At 57.1% G+C, this 18,585-nt stretch overlaps 1 protein-coding gene across 7 annotated transcripts in view; it reads right to left on the bottom strand.

The window, feature by feature from the left end:
- The window catches only part of RASGEF1A (RasGEF domain family member 1A), a 246,915-nt gene that overhangs the window by 30,296 nt on the left and 198,034 nt on the right, over positions 1-18,585 (bottom strand). Inside the window, exon 1 of one of the 7 annotated variants that reach the window (XM_060286886.1) lies at positions 9,594-9,617. The exons of the other annotated variants lie outside the window; for them this stretch is intronic. The gene's annotated coding sequence lies outside the window, so the exon portion shown is untranslated. Of the gene's footprint in view, positions 1-9,593; positions 9,618-18,585 lie in introns of those variants that run through there. 7 annotated transcript variants of the gene reach the window in all.

Genomic DNA, 18,585 nt, shown 5'->3' with positions numbered 1-18,585 from the left:
CCAGGTTACCCACCGCCTTCCTAGACACAGTTATGGCAGCTGGTACTGCCCCTCTCCTGATCCCGCCTCTGAGGCCCTCTCCGCAGCCTGGGCAGCCACGGGGCCCTGGTGCGGCCAGGAAGAAAGTGGGGAGAAGCTGACTCCTCTGTCCAGGCACACAGATCCACTGGCCCGGCTGCACTGCCCTGTCCTGGCAGGTGGCGCTCAGAACTGGCTCTGGGGACTTCCCTGGCATCCCAGTGGTTAGGACTCTGCTTTCACTGCCGAGGGCGCAGGTTCGATCCCTGGCTGGGGAACTAAGATCCCGCAAGCCTTGCAGCGCGGCCAAAAGTTTTCTAAAAAATTTTTTTAAATAGAAGAACTGGCTCTGTCTTAGAGGTGGCTGCTCTGCCTGGGGTGGGGAGTGGGAGGGGTGACATGCCCTCTTTAGTCCTCACCCCTGTACTCCTGTGGCCTTGCCAGCAGGGAAGAAGTCCTCCTGAGGGCACGGCCGGCCCCATCCTTGCAGGCGGGGCCGCGGGAGCACCCTGCAGCTCCCATCCTCCCAGCCTGATGGGCCTCGGGGGCAGGAGGGCGAGGGGTGACGTTTTTCACATAAACCAAGCTTCAAGAAACCGTACGCGCAAGTGCCGGGAGGAAGAGCCACATTTACCTTCGTGTACCCTTGGGGCCACCAGGGCAGGCCTGGCCCCGGTGGAGGGCTGCAGGCCGGGCTCCAGCCAGGAGGTGGCCGGCATGGGAGCCAGAGCCACGCAGCACTTCGGCGCCTTCTCCACAAAGGCCCGGCCTCCAAGAGACGCTGAACAATTAAAGCTTTGTTACAGATGCATGATTCATTTTTTTTTCCTTCTGAATTCCCTCCTATTACCAAATCCTATTTGAATTGACTACAGGAATCTTGCCATCTCCTCCTCACACTCCTAAATACAGATTCTGCCGCGTTGGGGTTTTCTCCACCTTCTGTTCTGCCTTTCTGTCCAGTCAGCTTCTTCTGGTGGCTGCTCAAGGGACAAAATGTCATTGTCCACCAATAACCATCCCATTATTGAGCCTTGAGAGGCCCGAGGAGGAGCAGGTAGGATTTCAGAGAATCCCTGCCTTCTCCCCACAGGGTGGGCTGCTGGCAAGCCGGCCTCCCACTCAGGGCCCTCAGGGCAGGGCAAGGGTGCCCGGGGCCTCCCCTTCCGCCCACCCACCCCACCCCCACCCCCACCCCAGCCTCAGATTCCACAGGGGTCACCCTGCGCTCCTGCACACGGCCAGGTGATGCTCAGACTCCGTGTGGAAACTGACATAACCTGGGGAGGCACTCCTGTCATTTCTGGGGGTTCCAGCAAGGTGCCACGGAGGAGGGCGGGCTGGAAGGCAGGGCGCAGACCCCCACCTCAACTGGAACTGCACCTCTGGGATCCCCTTCCTGTATGGGGCATCCACTTAAGGCTGCTGCTCATAAGTGTGCTAAGCAGAATCTGGGGCAGCCAGAGCTCCCCCCCGACCAGAACCCCAGGTTCCAGGCGGCAGCATCTGACCCAGGCTCCCGCTGCTCCGGCCACAGGAGCCAGGCAGGACCCCAAGGAGCGGCAGGGCGTGGCTGTGAACGAGCAGGATAACAGGGGACTGCGTCAGAGCTCAGGGTCCTTCGGAGGCAGGGAGGCTGGGCCCCTAGGGAGGGAGGGGGGCGGGGTCCGAGCCACGCTCAAGCCTTTCCAGGAGTGAGTAGCAGCCTCTACTCCACCCGCCAGGCTGCGTCGGGGGGTGCCAGGGTACAGAAAAAAGAACGTATAGTCCTTTTATTTTTAAATGACATCTAATTAGGCTGAGCAACGATTTTCCTTTGTGTTTAAAAACAAATAAAAATCAATTTCCTTCGCTTGAATTGTCATCCTCCTGGCAGACACCCGGAGTGGCAGCCCTGGGATCCCGCTGCACTGCAGGAGCTGGAGACTTCTGTACGCTAACCTGCTGGTGGAGGGCAGCAGGCGCCCAGCTCCCTGCTGGGCCTGGACAGAAACAGGACCAGGACGTGCGTCTTGACCCTCCAGCAGAAACACCTCCCGCTCCCTGCGCACGTTCTCTGTACACAAGCAGCTTTCCTGCCACATGCCCTATGTCCCCTGGCCCTGGCGGCTGGTAACCAGGTGTCTAGCCCAGCCCCCAGGAATACCAGCTGCACAGCTGCCTGCATCCCTCCCCAGGGCAGTGCACTTCCCCGCACACCGCCCTGCACACACTGCTGGCAAGGCAGCCGTCACCCCATTTTCCAGACAAGGAACAAAGCCCCAAGGGTTTAAGTCATCAGCCTTAGGCCTTACAGCTCCAAAGTAGGGGAGTTGGGATTTGAACCCTGGTGTGTGTAACCGCCACGATCTGATAGGAAACTCAGGACCATCAGCGCAGGCTCAGGAGAAGGAAGGGCAGGTGCGAGGCGAAGGCAGGTGGAGCCGGCCAGGGTCCCCGCGAGATGGGCAAGGCCTGGCCCAGAAGGAGCCACCTGCTGGCACTGTGCAAGGTGAGGCCAGTGAGCGCAGCATCGTGGGGAGCAGGGCAGGGTCCAAGGGCCAGCTGTGCACGTGCCCGCACGGGGCCCCTTGCTGGACAGCCCGATCCAAACCCTCCCTGAAACAGCTCAGCAGCCTCACTGCCAATGAGTGACACTCACAGGGGGTTTCCACCTACTGGGCTGCCCTACACATCCCCACAGGGCCCTCCATGGCATTATTGACCATTGTCCAGATGAGGTGCCGCCCAGGAGGTGAAGGACAGCCTGAGGCCACACTGTCTGGCAAGGCAGAGCCAAGAACAGCCCACGGCTCCTGCCTGCAGGCTGGTTCTTTCTGCCAAGAGTTGAAAGTGCAAGGCAAACTGCCAAGAACACGCCTGCCCCGCTGTGCCCAGGAAATGGGGCCGGTGCCCAAGCACAGAGCAGGGAGCTCCTCTTCGTGGACCAGAGACAGGCAGGATGACAACTAGAACTTTCTACAATTCCTGACACGTGGTTCAGACCCAAACAGACGAGTGGTAGAAAGGAATGAAAATACTGCAGGGCATTCTCGCAAGACGTGGGAATGGAAACATCCAGAGAAAAATACATGAAATCCCATGGCCTAAAGAGCACGGCACATTCTTCTACCCGAGAGTACTCATCCACGTTGTTCATACATCATATCACCAATGAAACCCTGAGGGAGTACCCAAACAGAAATGTACAGGGGACAGAACGATGTGTCTAGATATTAATAAACACAGCTGGATATTAATAAACAAACGATGAACCCCAAAAAGTCACCCACTTGATTAAAAAACTTCCTTAAATCATGTTTGTGTTCAAGTAGCAATCAAAACTCCAATTACAGACACATCAGAAAAATAACCCTTGTAAGAAATCTCCTCATGAAATTCGACATGGCCAAAGCTGTACTCAGAGAAAAATTCATGGACTTCAATATATTTTAAATAAACAGGAGGAAATGAAAACAAACTAAGCACTTGATTTAAAGAGCTTCTCAACAAAACAGACATACAGCAAAACTAGAGGAAGGAATTACTAAAAGATAAATTAGTGGATTGAAGGAAAGAAAGACAGTAGAACTGGCTGATTACATTCAAGAGCTGATTTTCTTTGGGAAACAAATTAAAAAGATAAACCTCTGGCAATTCTAATCAACAAAAGGATGGAAGAAAGGAAGGAAGCTGGCAGACAGAGAAAGAGGGAGGGAAGGATCGAGACTGGGAGGGAGGAAAGGAATGAAGAGAGGGAGAAATGCAAAAACAGAGGAATGAGAAAGAGACTCTAACCACAGATGTGGAGAAGAAACTTTAAACGAATAGATGATGTAAATCTGTGCTAAAAGATCTGAAAGCATTTTGAACTAGGATATTACCTAGAAAATATGAATAACCGAGATAGACTAGAAATGTTTAGAACGCAAAGAAGACCAATAACCAGAGTACAAATTAAGTAAGCTGACAGCCAGCTAAACCTCAGAGAATATAAAAGCAAGCCCCGGCTGAGCCCGTTTCCAAAATGAATGACTTCAACCCTTGAAGAGTAAGATAATTTTATATGATAGTTAAACTATTTCAACTACACAATTCCTATTGAAAACCTTTCCTATTCATTTTATGAAGCTAACATAACCCTGATTTATAAATGTGACAAATATCTCCCCTAATAGAAAAGTAGGTATAAATTCTTACCTATGAAGATAGAGGAAAAATACCCCAAGCAACATATCGGCAGAATGAACCCAGCAGCATTTCCAAGCACAATCGAGCCTGACCCAGTGGGATTTATTCCAGAAACAGGATGATTTAGCTCAGAAAAGCTAATAAGTCAACACATTAATAGGTCCAAGGAGGAAAGGAATTTGATGATTCTGCTATATACAGGAAAGCCTCACATGATATCCATTCTTGGTGTACACTCTCGGCAATTAATGTAGGAATGAAATGTACTTCATGATGAAGATGATGTATTTGAAATTTAGGGCCAATTTCAGACTTAACAGTAAAACATTAGAGGCCTCCTCATTAACATGAAGATCAAGCCAAGGACAACTGCTAGGATGTGGGGACGTATGTATATGTGTAGCTGATTCAATTTGTTGTAAAGCAGAAACTAACACACCACTGTAAAGCCATTATACTCCAATAAAGATGTTAAAAAATAAAAAATAAATAAAAAAATAAAGTTGCTTTGTACCTTTCAGAAAACACACTAAGATAAGAAAATGTTAACAAGATACATTAGAAATGAATTAAATTCATTCCTGGGTTTTCCAGGGAGCCCAACTGAAAAATCTGTTCAAAATACTGAGAGTTTAATTACCAATTACCTAACATACATTTTTTATAAAGATCGCTGTCTTACCTATCAACCTCGCCTGGAGACAGGTATTCCCATCCCCAAAGACATCCTGACTCAGTCCGTGTGGAGTGCGTGCTTTCACCCCAGAGGCAGAAGGGAGGAGGGTGTGTGTGAGCCAGTGCCTGCCTGCGTGCGTGCGTGCGTGCGTGCATGCGTGCGTGCGCGCCCTGGGGCCTCCCAGCTCTGCAGGTCTCCCAGCCTCTGGGCAGGGACGTGTTGCTCCCAGTGGGCCTGCCCTGCCACCCAGGTCAGCCACCCAGCCCACAGCCCCCTTACTGGCCACACACCCCTGACACCGCAGCATTCTGCCCTCTGGGCTGGGCACCTCTAGGGGCCTGCCACCCCTCTTCTAAGGAGGTTGCACGGGGCTCTGGTGCGCGCAGGGTGGCCAGGCTCTGGGGTCGGCCAGCCCCAGAATGAATGTCGCCTCTTCCTGCTCTGCTCATGGCGCTGCCTTATACCTCAGAGCCTCAGCTTCCTCTTGTGTCACTGGAACAGCCACCTCGTGAGGGTTAAAGGAGACGCGAGCGCTGGCTCCAAGTCCTCTGACTCACACTCGCCACAGGGGGCGGCTCGTGCGGCAGCGACACTGACCTTTGGGAAATGCCGTGGGCTTGGCCCCAGCCAGGCAGGCTGGTGTGAGCGGGACAGTGAGGGTGGGGTTCTTCCACTGGAGGCTGAGACACAGGGCAGTGGGTTTGCCAGAGAAACCCCACCGGCTGGCCGGCGACCATGAGGCCACAGGGCCAGAACGCTTGGGGGCTGCAGGGCTCCAGGGGGTGAGAAGCAAAGAACCACGATGGAGGTCCCTGGCTGCTTTCCTCTGGAGACCCCGGGGCCACTGTCCACATGATCGATCACCCAGGGCCCTCCAATCTGTCTGCCTCTGGGCTCCCCTTGTCCTGGAACCCACAGGACTCCAGCCAGCCCAGAACCTGGCATAGTGGACATCCTGGGCAGGGGGCCAGCTGTGACCCCTGACACCCTGGCTGAACTCAGGCAAGCCGCAGCACCTGTGGGCCTCAGCTTCCCCACGTGTAACACATGGAAGCAGAACTAGGCAGTCTCCGTGGGCCATTCCAGCCCTCGTGTCTGTTTCTCCCTTCCCTCACTTATTCAGTCAACAAGCATCCCTGAGGTCCTACTGATCTGTGCTGCACACTTGGAAATGGAAGAACCCATGGAGCTCAGTGTGTGCCACTAGGGGTAGAAGTAACACCGCAGTGCAGTATGAGAGACTCGGGATTAGAGGTCTGTGCTGGCTGGGTGTTGAGGGGGCACAAGGGTGGAGGGACTATCTCTGTAGGGAGACGTCAAGGAGGGCATCCTGGAGGAGGTGATTTGGAGGTGGGCTTCCAAGGATGAGCAGGGGGTTTCCAGTGGGTTAGGAGAAGGAAGAGCAGGGAGATAAAACAGGTCTCCTGGCTGACCTGTTTTTATCAGGATTGTTTGTCAGGACTGTGACACCACAGTCCTGACAGACCAGCCCTCTTCTGGTCACTCAACAGCAGCTCCCCAGAGGGTGAGGGCCAAGGAGCCCAGCGCTGTGGAGGGTGCAGGCAGCTTCCACAGGTACCTCAGCTCCATCTCTCAAGTCAAACCCTACCCATCCCAAAGCCAGTGTGTGACTCCCCACCCCCAAGCAGCTCTCCCAGATGGCCTAGCTCGCAAAGCCCCTGCACCACTGTGGTCCCTGTGCTTGGTGGGTACGTGACCTACAGGTGGTACTGTCCCCAGTGCTCCTGAACCTCGACGGGGACGGCAGCCAGGTCGACACAAGATGCTGTGGCCCCCCACCTCACCTTGCCTCCCCCGGTGGAGCTCACACGAAGCTCCTCCAACCCCAGCAGCAGGCAGGCCCAGCAAGATGAGGGCGTGGTGCCTGGACCAGGCTGTCCTGAGCCAGCAGGTACAGGTGTAGGCGGCGTGGCCAGGAGGCAGCAAGGGCTTGCAGGATGGAGCAAGCTGGGGCTCCAAATTAGCACCCCAGGCCAGACCCTCCCCTAACTCCATACACCCAGCCAGTGCCAGGAGACATCGCCCCGAGGTGTCAACCTGTCCCACCTCCTCCCCGACCCCCCGCCCCCCGCTCCACCTGCATCCTTTCCCGCCTCTCCTTCCTGGAGTCGGCTGTCTCCTCTCCATCTCTACACCACAGCTCCACCGTCAGCAAGGCCACCTGCTTTACCTTCAGAGTAAATCGGCCCTTCTCTCCTCCTCTGCTGCCACCTCCCTGGCCTGAGCCCCTGGGCCCCTGCGCTACGCTCGCCAGCTCTGCTTCTGACACCGGCCTCCAGTCTGGTCCTCTTCGAAGCCTTGCCTGACCTCTTCCTGCTGTGCTCCTCTGCTCCCACTGCCACGTATCTCCCTCCCTCTCCTCCAGCAGGTCCTCAGGCTGAGGCCTCCCCTGACTGCCCCACCCAAGACACAACAGCTGCCCCACACTGGTGGTCAGTGCACTGGGCACCAAACGTGTTGGACCCCTGCTCGCCAGGCTGAGCAGAATTGTCATTACTGGTCCTAGCGAGACTGAGTGGGGCCCTGTGACTCATCTGGCTCAAGAGCAGTGAGTAGAAGTGACGTGTGGCACTCTGAACTGGGGCACTGAAAGGTTAGTGCAAGGGCCTCTCTCCCCCTCTGCCATGGGACCTGTCAGCCCAGGTCCTTGAGTGAGGAAGGCTTGGAGCAGGGCCCCGCCAAACCATGAAAAACTCGCCGATAAGTGAAAATTACAAGGTGTTGTTATAAGCTCCTGGCTTTGGGGGTTGTTTGGTTACCGCTGATAACCTAAATTACCCTGCCCTTGATATGCACCCTTGATATGTTCTATTCCTCTTTCTTGCTTTACTTTTTCTCTTTAGCACTTATCATCATGTAACATTCCATATTCCATTTCTTGATTGTGCTTTTCTTCTTCCCTGTCTCTCTTGCTAAAAGGTGAGCCATGAGGACAGGAACTGTGGTGTCTCTGGTTCCCTGCTGAATCCATGGTGCCTGCACACAGCAGGTGCTCAATAAATGCGCACTGAATAAGTGAAAGAATGAAAGACTAAATGAGTCCTGCTTCTTGGGCACAGCCAGGCCCAGTCAGCCCAGCTGCGGCCCCCTTCTGAGCCCCACCTGCACTGAGCCTGAGGTCTACGCCGGTCAGCTCCAGGCTGAGGGCTTAGAACGGCGGCACCTGAATCACATTGCCTGATTGCCTCAAAGGAAGGGTTTGAGCCATGGAAATGCAACACTGCCTCATGCTCTGGATTAATTCCAGGACAGGTTCTCAGTCTCCCTTCCTGTAGAAATGAAGCTGCCCCTCACCTTGGGGTCCACACCCCTGGAAGCCCCAGGCTGGGCCTCACTCTCCTTAAATACACAGGTGTCTGTGGGCCCACACAGGCACAGTCCTGCCTGCCCTGCCTCTCCCTCTCTCTCACACACACTCCATATATAAACATGCCCACATTTTCACATGCTCTCACTCTCGCCCACACATCACACATACACACCTCCCACGTGCCCACCTCATCACAGACCTCCTCTCCCGGCACCTCCTCCAAGGCAAACAGGTGGTTCTGTGTTCAAGTCCAGAAAAGGATCCACTGTCGTCTTGGCGCTTATAAGCCTGCCTGTGCCAGTCCCAGGGCAGCCACCCTCCTGCCGACCCTGTCACTGGGGCTACTGTCTCCTGCCTCTCCGGCCCTGTCCACCCCACATGGGTCCCTACCAGGTGTGCAGGTGCCACGCGGCCACAGACTATCACCGGCGTCCGCAGGCCGTGCCAGGTAGCAGCCTGGGCTGCCCATCCGTTCTGAGCCCTGGGCGCAGCCCACCTGACAGCTGGTGTCCCAGTGGGGACCCACAGAGAGAGTGGTTCCCAAGGGCAGGCTTCCTCCGGGCCTGGCCAAAGATGTTCTCAGGATGGCCACACTCCTTGTCCGGAGGTCAGGACTGCTTCCCGAGCTCGGCGGCGCAGGAACCCCTGACCCCGCAGTCCGACTGCAACCAAGGGGTTGCCCTGCGAGCTCGTCCACGTCACCGCCTCCGCGACCCGCCGCCCCGCACCTGCCACGCGCCGCAGCCCTACCTGGGGCTCCAGAAACATCCTGGCTGCCTGCTCCCAGCCCTGTCTCCCGGCGCCCCGGGCGTCCCGCGTGCGGCCGCTTCTCTCCCCGCGCGCCACTGCAGCTCCAACCCTCCGCCCCGCCCGCGGACTACCCCACGCCCGCCTCCTCCCGGGAGGCGGGGCCCGACCACGGCCGGGAAAGCTAGAATTCTGGATGGGGCGGAGGTGAGGGGCCAAGGGGTAGCGAGGGACGGGGTGGGGCCGAGCGACCTCGAGGCAGGGCCAGGGGCGGTCAGGGGCATCGTGGAGTTCGAGGGGGGCGTGGCGCAGGGGGCGGGGAAAGGACCGGAGGGGCGGGGCGCTGCTTGGAGAGCGGTGGCGAAGGTGAGGGGTTGGGGCGCCGGGAGGGGCGCGGCGTGGGCAGGGCACACAGGCCTGGCGCTGGATTTGGGGGCGCTGGGAGTGCAGGCGGAGCGGGCCGTGGCGTCAGGACGGAGGCCATGGCAGGGTGTCGGTGCTGGGTGCGCCGGGTGGGCTTGCGAAGGGGGGCCGTGTGGGTCGGTGCTTAGCGCGCGGTAGGAGCGGTCGTCCTGGTGAGATCAGCTAACGGAGAGCCCCGTGCGCCCCCATATCCTCCCTCGAGCCTCTCTTCCCCCTTCCCGACCTCACCTCATCGTAGAGGTCCACTACAGAGCTACAGCAGGTGCTTGGCCAGCATCTGGCTTGAATGCCTCCCCTCACGGGGCTCTCACTCCACACAGCTCTGGCCTCGAGCGTCCCACAGAACTCTCTGTCCTTCCGTTTCCTTGAGTGAACACAGGGGACACGGCAGCTGCTTTTGTGGGAGGACTACTCTAAGACACAGCGTGGGTCGGACCCGGCACATGGCACAGCGAGGCGTCCTCCCGCCCCCAGGAGACCCGGCGCTCAGAAAGAATCCTGTCCGGTGACGGATATTCCCCTCCCCCGCGTTCCTGCGTTGCCCCCAACGCGGGCTCTGAGAATCTGAAAGGAAAAGGTGGACTGAGGGAAGAGCGCCCTCTCTGGGAGATCTAGAACCGGAGGGCCCAGAGGCTGAGTGGGGAGAGGGAGGGGGTGGGATCTGGAAGAGCTCAGGAACAAGCCCTGGGGCTGGGATGGGGAGAGGTGATGCTGTCAGTGTCCAGGCAAGTCCCAGGACGCCGGCCCCCAGCAGCCCGTGAGACAGCCATCTCTCTTCCCAGCTACCCGTTCTCCTTTGCCTGTTCTCTCACCAGTAGCAAGATTGGCCCTGAGGCTGAGTCCTGCTGGACAGCTATTTCCGTCTTGAGGAACTAGGGGCTGTGCTGAGTCCATTCACCAGCCTCCTCCAAGAGAATGCAGGAGTTTGGAGACAGCCGTCCTTCTCTTGGAGGTCTGCCCCCACCCCACTTTCTCTACTAAGACTGGAACCCAGGTCTCACTGCTCCAGCACCTGCTCCTGTGGGCGGGCAGTCGGGAAGAGGGGGGCAACATTAGCAGAAATGGCCAGGGCTGCAGACTGCTGGCACATCAGCCCCCCAAGCTTCCACACTGTCCGTCTCCCCCTGCTGCTTCTGCATCTCATTTCAGGCCAGTCAGAGGATGCAAAGCTAACACTGGCCTCTGCAGGGGACTTGTGGAACCGGGACCAGCCTGGGCCCTTGGTCCTGAGCCCGCCTGGCCACTCTTCCCCTTCAGACAGCTCCACAGTGCCAAGAGGGGTGAGGGGTTTTGCCCTGAGGGAGCTTGCCAGGCACCTACCCCTGCTGTCCTCGGCCCTACCCCACAGCCCTGCAGGACATCTGGGCCCTCAGGCAGCCACAGTATTTCCTCAGGAAGTCCATGTGGGCAGTTAACACCCTCTGCACCCCGAGCAAGCCTTCCCCTCTGCTTCTCTAGATGTTATGGCCCAGAGGAGTTGGCTGGGCCGATATGCAGCACCACTGCACCTTTCTGTACATGCTCACTCACAAATTTCACAAGCATCCCTAAGAACCTTGATAAAGTAGATGCTTCCCCAGGATGAAGGAGCACCCTCTGCCAGTAGTCTCTGCAATGGGAATGTCCTCACAGACACAGGTGGTGCTCTCTCGCCTGTGCTCACAGGTGTGACCTCAGCATTCATGTGTGTACATGGACTACATCCGCATCCCAAGGCAGCAGGGAGATGGGCGTGCCAGGGCTGTCCCCTGCCAGGGTGCTCCCCTGCTTGAACCTGTGGGTGGGGCTGGGCGTAGAGAGCAAGGTGCTGCAGGGAGGACTTGTGGGGACCGGCACAGGAACACAATGACCTTGCCAGAGCTGGCTTCAGAAAGTGGAGAAGGAACCAGCTGTGGTGCGGCCAGCAGACATGTGCTGGGGGCTTCTGGAAAGATGAGGCAGCCCAGATGATGTGGGCTGGCCATGAGGCCAGGAACAGTGCATCCATCCCGTGACCACGAGAGGATGCTCTGAGCAAAGAGCAAGGAAGCCTGGTTCCAGAATGACAGTGACCCTGGACATCCTCCCAAGTACGGACACCTGGGACTGACGGGAAACTGGGACAGGAGGCTGGACTCACTGCTACAAGCTCCTAATCAGTGTCCTTGCTTCCACCTGTCCTGCCTCAACACAGCAGCTGGATTGGCCCTGTTAAAACCTGAGTCAGGTCCTGCCCTTCCTCTGCCCAGACCCTCAGTGAAATGAAAGCCAGGGTCCTAGTGGCCCTGCAGGCCCCATTGGCCTGCCCCCATTTGAAACCTCCCACCTTCCACTCACCTCTGCCCCCGCCGGCCCTGCATGTCTGCATGGCTCTCCCACTTGGGTCTTTACTGACATGTCACCTTCTCGGTGACATATTTACAGTGTTAACCTCCACTCCCACACTTCCTCTCCCACTGAACTTTCCTTCTCATGGCTACTTCAGTTGACATATTCTTTCTACTTCCTTATTTGTTAGTCTCCTCTAGGGAGAATTCGAGCTCCATGAGTGCAGGGCCTTTGTCTGTTTTGTTCACTGCTGTGCCCCAGTGACTGTGACATTTTGCATGTGGCGGCACTTGACACCTATCTGTTGAATGAATATGTGTGTATGTATGTCTGTGTATAACCGTGCAGATATAGATATAGGTGTATGTATCTAGTATAGGCCTCATATCCAGAATATATAAAGAACTCATAAAAATCCAAAAAGTCAGAAGACCCAACTTTTTAAAAATAGGCAAAAGACTTGAAGAGGTACTTTACCAGAAAGGATATCCCAAAGGCTGATACACATAAGAAAAAGCATTCATTAGTCATCAACGGAAGGAAAATTAACACCACAGTGTGATACTGCTGTACACCCACCAGGATGGCTAAAATGAAAAGGCAGAAATATCCAAGTGCTGACAAGGATGTGGCACAACGGAAACTCCCAGCCGCTGGTGGTGGGAGCTGAACTGGTAAAGCCACGTGAGAAGATGAACCCATAGTGCCTACAAAAGTCGAGCATATACAGGGCCAGAAACTCCTCCCTGGGTGGAGACCCGCCAGAAATGCTTACATACTCACACCCAAAGACCCATCCATGAGTGTTTATAGCAGCACTCTTCACAATGGTTCTAAACTGGGAACCACCCAGCCGCCCTCCACAGCCAGGAGGTGTAGTCACTCAGGGAGCACCCCACAGCAATGAGAATGAACGAAGACAGACACACACAAGGAGCAGTCTCAACCATCATCACGGGGAGCAAAAGAGATCAGGCGCGAAAGAACATCTAATCAGCATCCTACGGGGCTGCTGGGGCTGCGGCTGGGTGCTGGTCACCCACGTGCTCACCCCGTGAAAAGTCACTGAGCTGCAATATTTATGACTCATGCACTTGGCTGTATGTACATTACACTTCAAAACAGTTTATGTTTTAAAAACAGAAATAACTTCCCAAGCAGAGCAGGCAAAGCTGTCTGAGCCCCAAGGCCCTTCCAAGTCTGCTGTGAGCCACAACTCAGAGAAGCCAAACTGGGGAAAGGAGCATTTTAAGGACACTAGTGGTCTCTGCCTCCCTCTCCTCATTCCCCTCAAGACCAAAGGCACCTCTGGTTAAAAAAAAAAAAAAAAAAAAAAAAAACACAAACCAAAAAAAAAGCCTGCTCCTTCCTTTAAAAAGGTACAGCCTGCAAGGTTTAAGTTTTGGAAGATGGAAGGTGGCCTGATGTGGGGTGACCAACTTTGAAGAACAGAGGAAGCAGGAACCCAAGTGCCCACACAGGTGGTGCCCACGCCAGCATCACGACAAAGCCCCTGCAGAGGCTAAAACCTCAGAAGCTAGGGTTCCAGGGCAGCGGGGTGGGGGGCAGGCTGCCAGAAGACGCAGGTGAAAGTCTGATGGTATCTGCGGGACCACGCAGGGGTGAGCACCAAGGGCGAGGGAGCAGGTTACGTGCAGCCTCTCCTTCCTGCACGGACTCCCCTCCCCACGCTGCCCAGCTGGGGCCACCCTCCTCCATCCCCACCAGCCACTTATCACCCAGGGCAGCCATGCAGGCAGAGCTTCGGCTCCAACTCTGAGTGCGATGGATGAGGTGGGCGCCTCTCTGAGTTATCATTTCCTGGTTATAAAGCAGGGTTCATGACACCCAACTCAGGATGGCTGGCAAAACATGAAGCCAAGTGAATCAAGCACTTGGTGAGCCCTAGAGGCTTCTCAGTTTCTAGTTCCGAGGGCCTGAGCTGTCCAGAGGCTCTACGCTTGCCCTGGGAAACAGCCTGGGCCGCCTGCACTCAGCAACTGTCCACTGAGAGGCCCTCTCCTGTTGCCTCCACGCCCCCGCAAGAGGGCTCAACAGGACCCGGCTGGGACATGGCGTGGCCTGAGGGCCAGTCAGCACTCTGGGTGGTCAGGGTCGCCCTGCGGCAATCACACCCATGCAAACCCGTGAGCTTCAGGGCACACGCATGGCCGACACCCTGGGGAAGGGCGAAATGCCAATTCTACTCAGCTGCTGACCCTGTCCCCGGGCGACCTGGAGCAGTTGGGCACAACGATGTCCACTGAGGAACACACACAGGTCTCTGCATTTCCCTAACCCTGTCTCCCCCAGTAGGGCAGGGGCCTCCACGAGCCTCACCCCATAGCCTCTGCTTGTCCCCCACTGTAGGTAGAACTGCCCGCTCGCCCCGGGTGTGTCACTTGCTGCATGCGTGTAACCGGGCGCGTAACTAACCGTGACTAACAGCACAGACTGCTTGGGACAGCGGCCACTCGCTGCACCCGGGCCCTGCCATCACTCTCCCGTCAACAAGCTGGGAAAGGAGCAGGTGGAGATGGGACTTCAGCTGGCCACAGGGCTGTGTGGTCCCTGCAGCACGGCCCTCTCCACTGTCCCAGCTCTCACGCCTCCCCCACCAGGCGCAGGGACCAGTGGGTGTGGTAGGGGTACCGCAGAGTCAGGTGGGCTGGGTGGGGACAGTTCCCCAGGGGCCTGGCCAGACCCAGAGGGTCCTGGGGGCTAGGGAAGGACCTGGGTGGCCCTGGCGAACAGGGCTGGGAGGATGCAGAGATCTGGTGCGCGGGGCAGGGGAGGGCCGTGCTCCCACAGAGGGCGCCAGGAGGTGCCGGACGTTAGAGAAGCAGCCCTTTGGAAGGGGGATTGGTCACATCAGTAGAGTAATCCCTCCCTGCTAGGTGCCACCTCCGCTTCCAGAGAAGGAGGAAACACAGGTGGGAGGAGGGTCTTCCCTCATGCAGGTGAGGTCCCTCAGTGGAGGGAGGGAGGGAAGTGGGGAGCCTGGGCACGAGCACGTCTAGGTCCTGTCCGCCCAGTGAAGGGGGCAGTTCCTAGCAACGCCCCTCCCTGACCACACCCACCTGAGTCCTGCCGCCCCTTCACACTGAGTGCCCACCGATCCCGGCTGGCAGTGGTGGGCAGAGCACGGACCCGAGCCCACTGCACGAAGATCACCAGGTAGAGGTGGAGCGACCTGCCCAGGGCGGCCTGCAGGAGCCCCTGGGCTGGTGCCCTGGTGCCTATATGGGGAGTGGGCCAGGATGGGGGGTGGGGACGCACCAGCACCAGGAGGGCTGCCCAAGGCCACACTCCAGCCCTTTCCACAGCCCACCCCGAGGCTTCAGAGAGGCCACACTCAGGTTCCTGCTCTCAAAGAAATAAATTAATTTCTCCTAAGCAAGGTTTCCTTTCAGGCAACACTCCCTAGCCAGTCCAGCTTCCGGAGTGAGGCTGTTTTCTAGTCTGTGTGTGGGACCAGCCACCAGCATTTATCTTCTGAGAGCAGAGGAGGGGAGAGAATGCTCTCCCAGGGAAAGGTGGGAAGAGGATCCACTCCTTCCCCCAAGGAAGCCCAGACCTGCCTCCCTGGCCGGTGCCAGAGGTGGGAGCTGCAGAGGAAGCTGCCTGCTCACCTGGGGAGATTCCCCCTGGACTGGAGTGGCAAGGCCCCGCCCGCCACTGCACCCCAAAAGTTTCCATTCCTCTGACTCCAACGTTTGGCCGATAGACAACCCTGACATTGAAGGGCCTGGTCCTTTCCAGTGCTGGTCACCGTCAGAGAACATTCCTCTTGCCAAGAGAACATGACCTCCCCATTTGGAGGCCCTGCCGCAGGGAAGCTGACCCTGGAGGGGTCACATGGAGGTCAGGGCCGAGGTGAGACTACTGGGTCTTGCAGGGTCCCAAAGCTGGGAGGACGAAGATCCTGAGGCTGGGTCCTCCGGAAGGCCCGTGACCTCAGGCTGGGCAGCCCTGTGGCCTTGGAGCCCCGCAGGCCACTCTGTCCAGGACAGTGGTTGGTCTCTGGGTGGCGGTGAACCAGGAAGCACACGGGACTCTCAGCGAGCTGCCCCCTGAACTGTGATGTCATTAGCAGACAGTCCTGGACCAGGTCACAGCCTCTGTGAGCCTCAGTCCCCCACCCAAAACCAGGACTCACTACCTGAGATGAAGCAGGTCACGATGTAAGCCAGGCGCCCATAAAGAGCCTGATGAGAGTATCTGCAGGGGCAGCGGAGGCAGGGGGCGTAAAGGGGAAGACGGAGGGAGACCCTTCCCCACACAAAGCTCCCACCCGAGCGGAGGACTGCCTGGGGAACACGGACAAGGCGTGAATGTCCTTGTGGAACCCTGCAGAGCCTCAACCTCAGAGCCAGACAGCATGCAAATGAAGAAGCAGGAAAGGTCCGTCCACAAGGAGCAAACTGCTTCATGGCAACCAAAAGCCCGAGTCATCAATTTTCACCTGTGCAATCTGCAAAACTAACTTTAAACGTAACACAGGGTGTTTGTGCAAGTGTCAGGGTCACTGGTGGGAAAAAGGGGAGAAACGGGTGGCAGAGATGGGTTCCCTCAAGGCACCTCACGGGAGAACAGCCCCTCCTTGGCAGCAGGCCTGGCTGAAAGCATAACTGGTTCATGCACACACACGTGACCTTGTGCATGTGCACGTATATGTGTGCATGTGTTTGCACGTGTGTGCTTTGTGTGTGAATGTGCATGTGTATGGTGCGAGCACGTGTGTGTGTGCATGCACGTGCCTGTGCTCTCCATGTGCACATGTGTGTATGTGCCTATAACACAGACTGGCATACACCCTCTGGAAGGTTAATCGGGGTGCCTGCCCGCCGTTGGCCATCTCTCCAGTGGCCTCTTTTGCTCTCTTCTCTCCATTTGTCCTCGTTGAATGCTTCCCAGGTTTTCTCCAATGAACATGAAGGGCTCTGTCACTGGCATAACGCAGTGCATGTTCTTTCGCTAAAACCAGGACGTGAGGCTACAGTACTCCTCTGGAGGATGCCTGGCGGGAGGCCACGGGGGGAGCCCACGGGGGGGGCCTGCCCTTGAGCACCCTCACCGGCTCCTAGAGAAGGGAGACCCGTTCCCGCCAGCCGGGGTATAACCAAGGGAGGAAGGGTGCCCAGGGCAGACAGGTGGCATGGAGAGTCAGCGGAGCCTGAGGACCCCGCTGGTTGGGTGTCAGGAAAGGCTGCATCAGGCAGCACGGCTGCATGGGAGCAGCACCCTCCAGACAAGGGACAGGGCCCCGTTCCGTCTCACCCACCAAGAGCGTGATCTGCTGCGTGTGCTCAGCAGCGCTCATCGCTTCTCTCCTTACGTCCCGCTAGCTTCTCCCTCCAGCTGGCAGGCCAGAAGGCTCTGCTTGGTACTGGGCAGGGCAAGCTGTGGGAGTCAGCCTGACAGGTGCCCTCCTCTCCACATGGGCTGGTTTTCACCGTCTCGGGGATGTGTCCACTTGATTCTTACCTCCAAGACTTACGTTATCACCCACACTCCACACTGTCCTTCTCCTTCCCCCTCTGTCCCAATACCTTTCAGGCCCACCCTGTCCCCTCCTCCAGGAAGCCTTCCTGACTCTTAGAACATGCTTGAGGGCCTTGCCCTTGGACTACCAGCCCATTCACGAGGTGCACCTTATACCCTAGTCTCCTTCCCACCACCTCTTAAGGAGAGCTAGTGGCTCCCTAGAGGCCTCCCCGAGGATCGGAGCTCCTGTCTGGGCTCCATAAATCCAATGTGCTGTGTTGTATTAGTGATGTCTGCCTCAGGTGAGGCTGTGGAGGAATAGGGTACCAGGGCCCTGGATCTGCATCCCTCCTCCAGCTCCTCATTGGTGGGCTTCTCAACCACTGGGTGGCATTTTGCATTCCTAACTAGACTATTCACTTATTCGTTTTTTAAAAGTTAATTGAACATTTACTACATGCTAAGTTCTCAGAGACACAGTCCCTGCTCTCAGGGTTTACTCTCAGGGCTGTGGGAGGGGAGAAGGGTAAACACAATACAGCTGGTGATGAGAAGGGCGATGGCACAGAGTCTGTGGGTCAGAGGGCGCCTCCCTGGGGAGGTGAGCCTGGAGCGGAGGCTGGGCTGCTGGGTGGGAGTGTCCTGGTAAAGGTACCAGGAAAGGTGTGCCAGGCAGAGGGCACAGCGAGTGCAAAGGCGCCCAAGAATGGAAGGAGCTTGGTGCATTCAAGGCACAGAAAGACCAATGTGGGGACCTGCAGTGAGAGACACCTGGACACTATGGCTGTCCTGGGAATTCTCCAGAAGCTCAACTGAGTGGCCGAGTTGGGAGGGGGCAGGGAGGAAGGGAGACCCAAGCTACCTGGGAGGCTTTCCCCAACAGAAGGTGCGAAACAGAAGGTGCAGGGTTTGACACCCCTCTCGAGGCCCTGAGCAGTCCCAGTCCCAGCAGTGCAGCTGGGCGCCAGCTTTAAGCCCTTGGGCGCTGACCTAGCAGCGAGCTCCTAGCGATGCTCAGGGAAGACGTGGTGGGGCTGGGTCAGTGACCAGCACCCACAGGGTCATCTGGCTTCAGTTCTCAGAGGAGACTCTGCCAGAGGACTCACACCTGAGGTCCCCTGTTGAGCGTGTGTGTGTTGGGAGGTGGGGCTGGATGCTTTGGGCCTGCTGCTGTGGGTAGGGCATGGGGGCAGAGAGTCAGTACCAGCCTGGTTTGGTGGGGCAAGGGGGTCGGAATGTGGAGCTGCCAGAAAGTGAGGCGAGGGACTTCTTCTGTCTCACTGGGTTCCCCTTATCTGTGCCCAGCTCCCAAACTCCCTCCCGACCCCCCTCATGCTTCTGGAGCTTCTTCTGCCCCTCCCCCTGCCCTGTCCCTGGGGGCTCCCTGTCTGCTCTCCCACTTCATCCTCCCCTTGGCATGGAGCCC

This window comes from Globicephala melas, chromosome 16 (assembly GCF_963455315.2).
Source record: "Globicephala melas chromosome 16, mGloMel1.2, whole genome shotgun sequence".
NCBI lineage: Eukaryota > Metazoa > Chordata > Mammalia > Artiodactyla > Delphinidae > Globicephala > Globicephala melas.
This window is presented reverse-complemented; position numbering and strand designations above follow the sequence as displayed.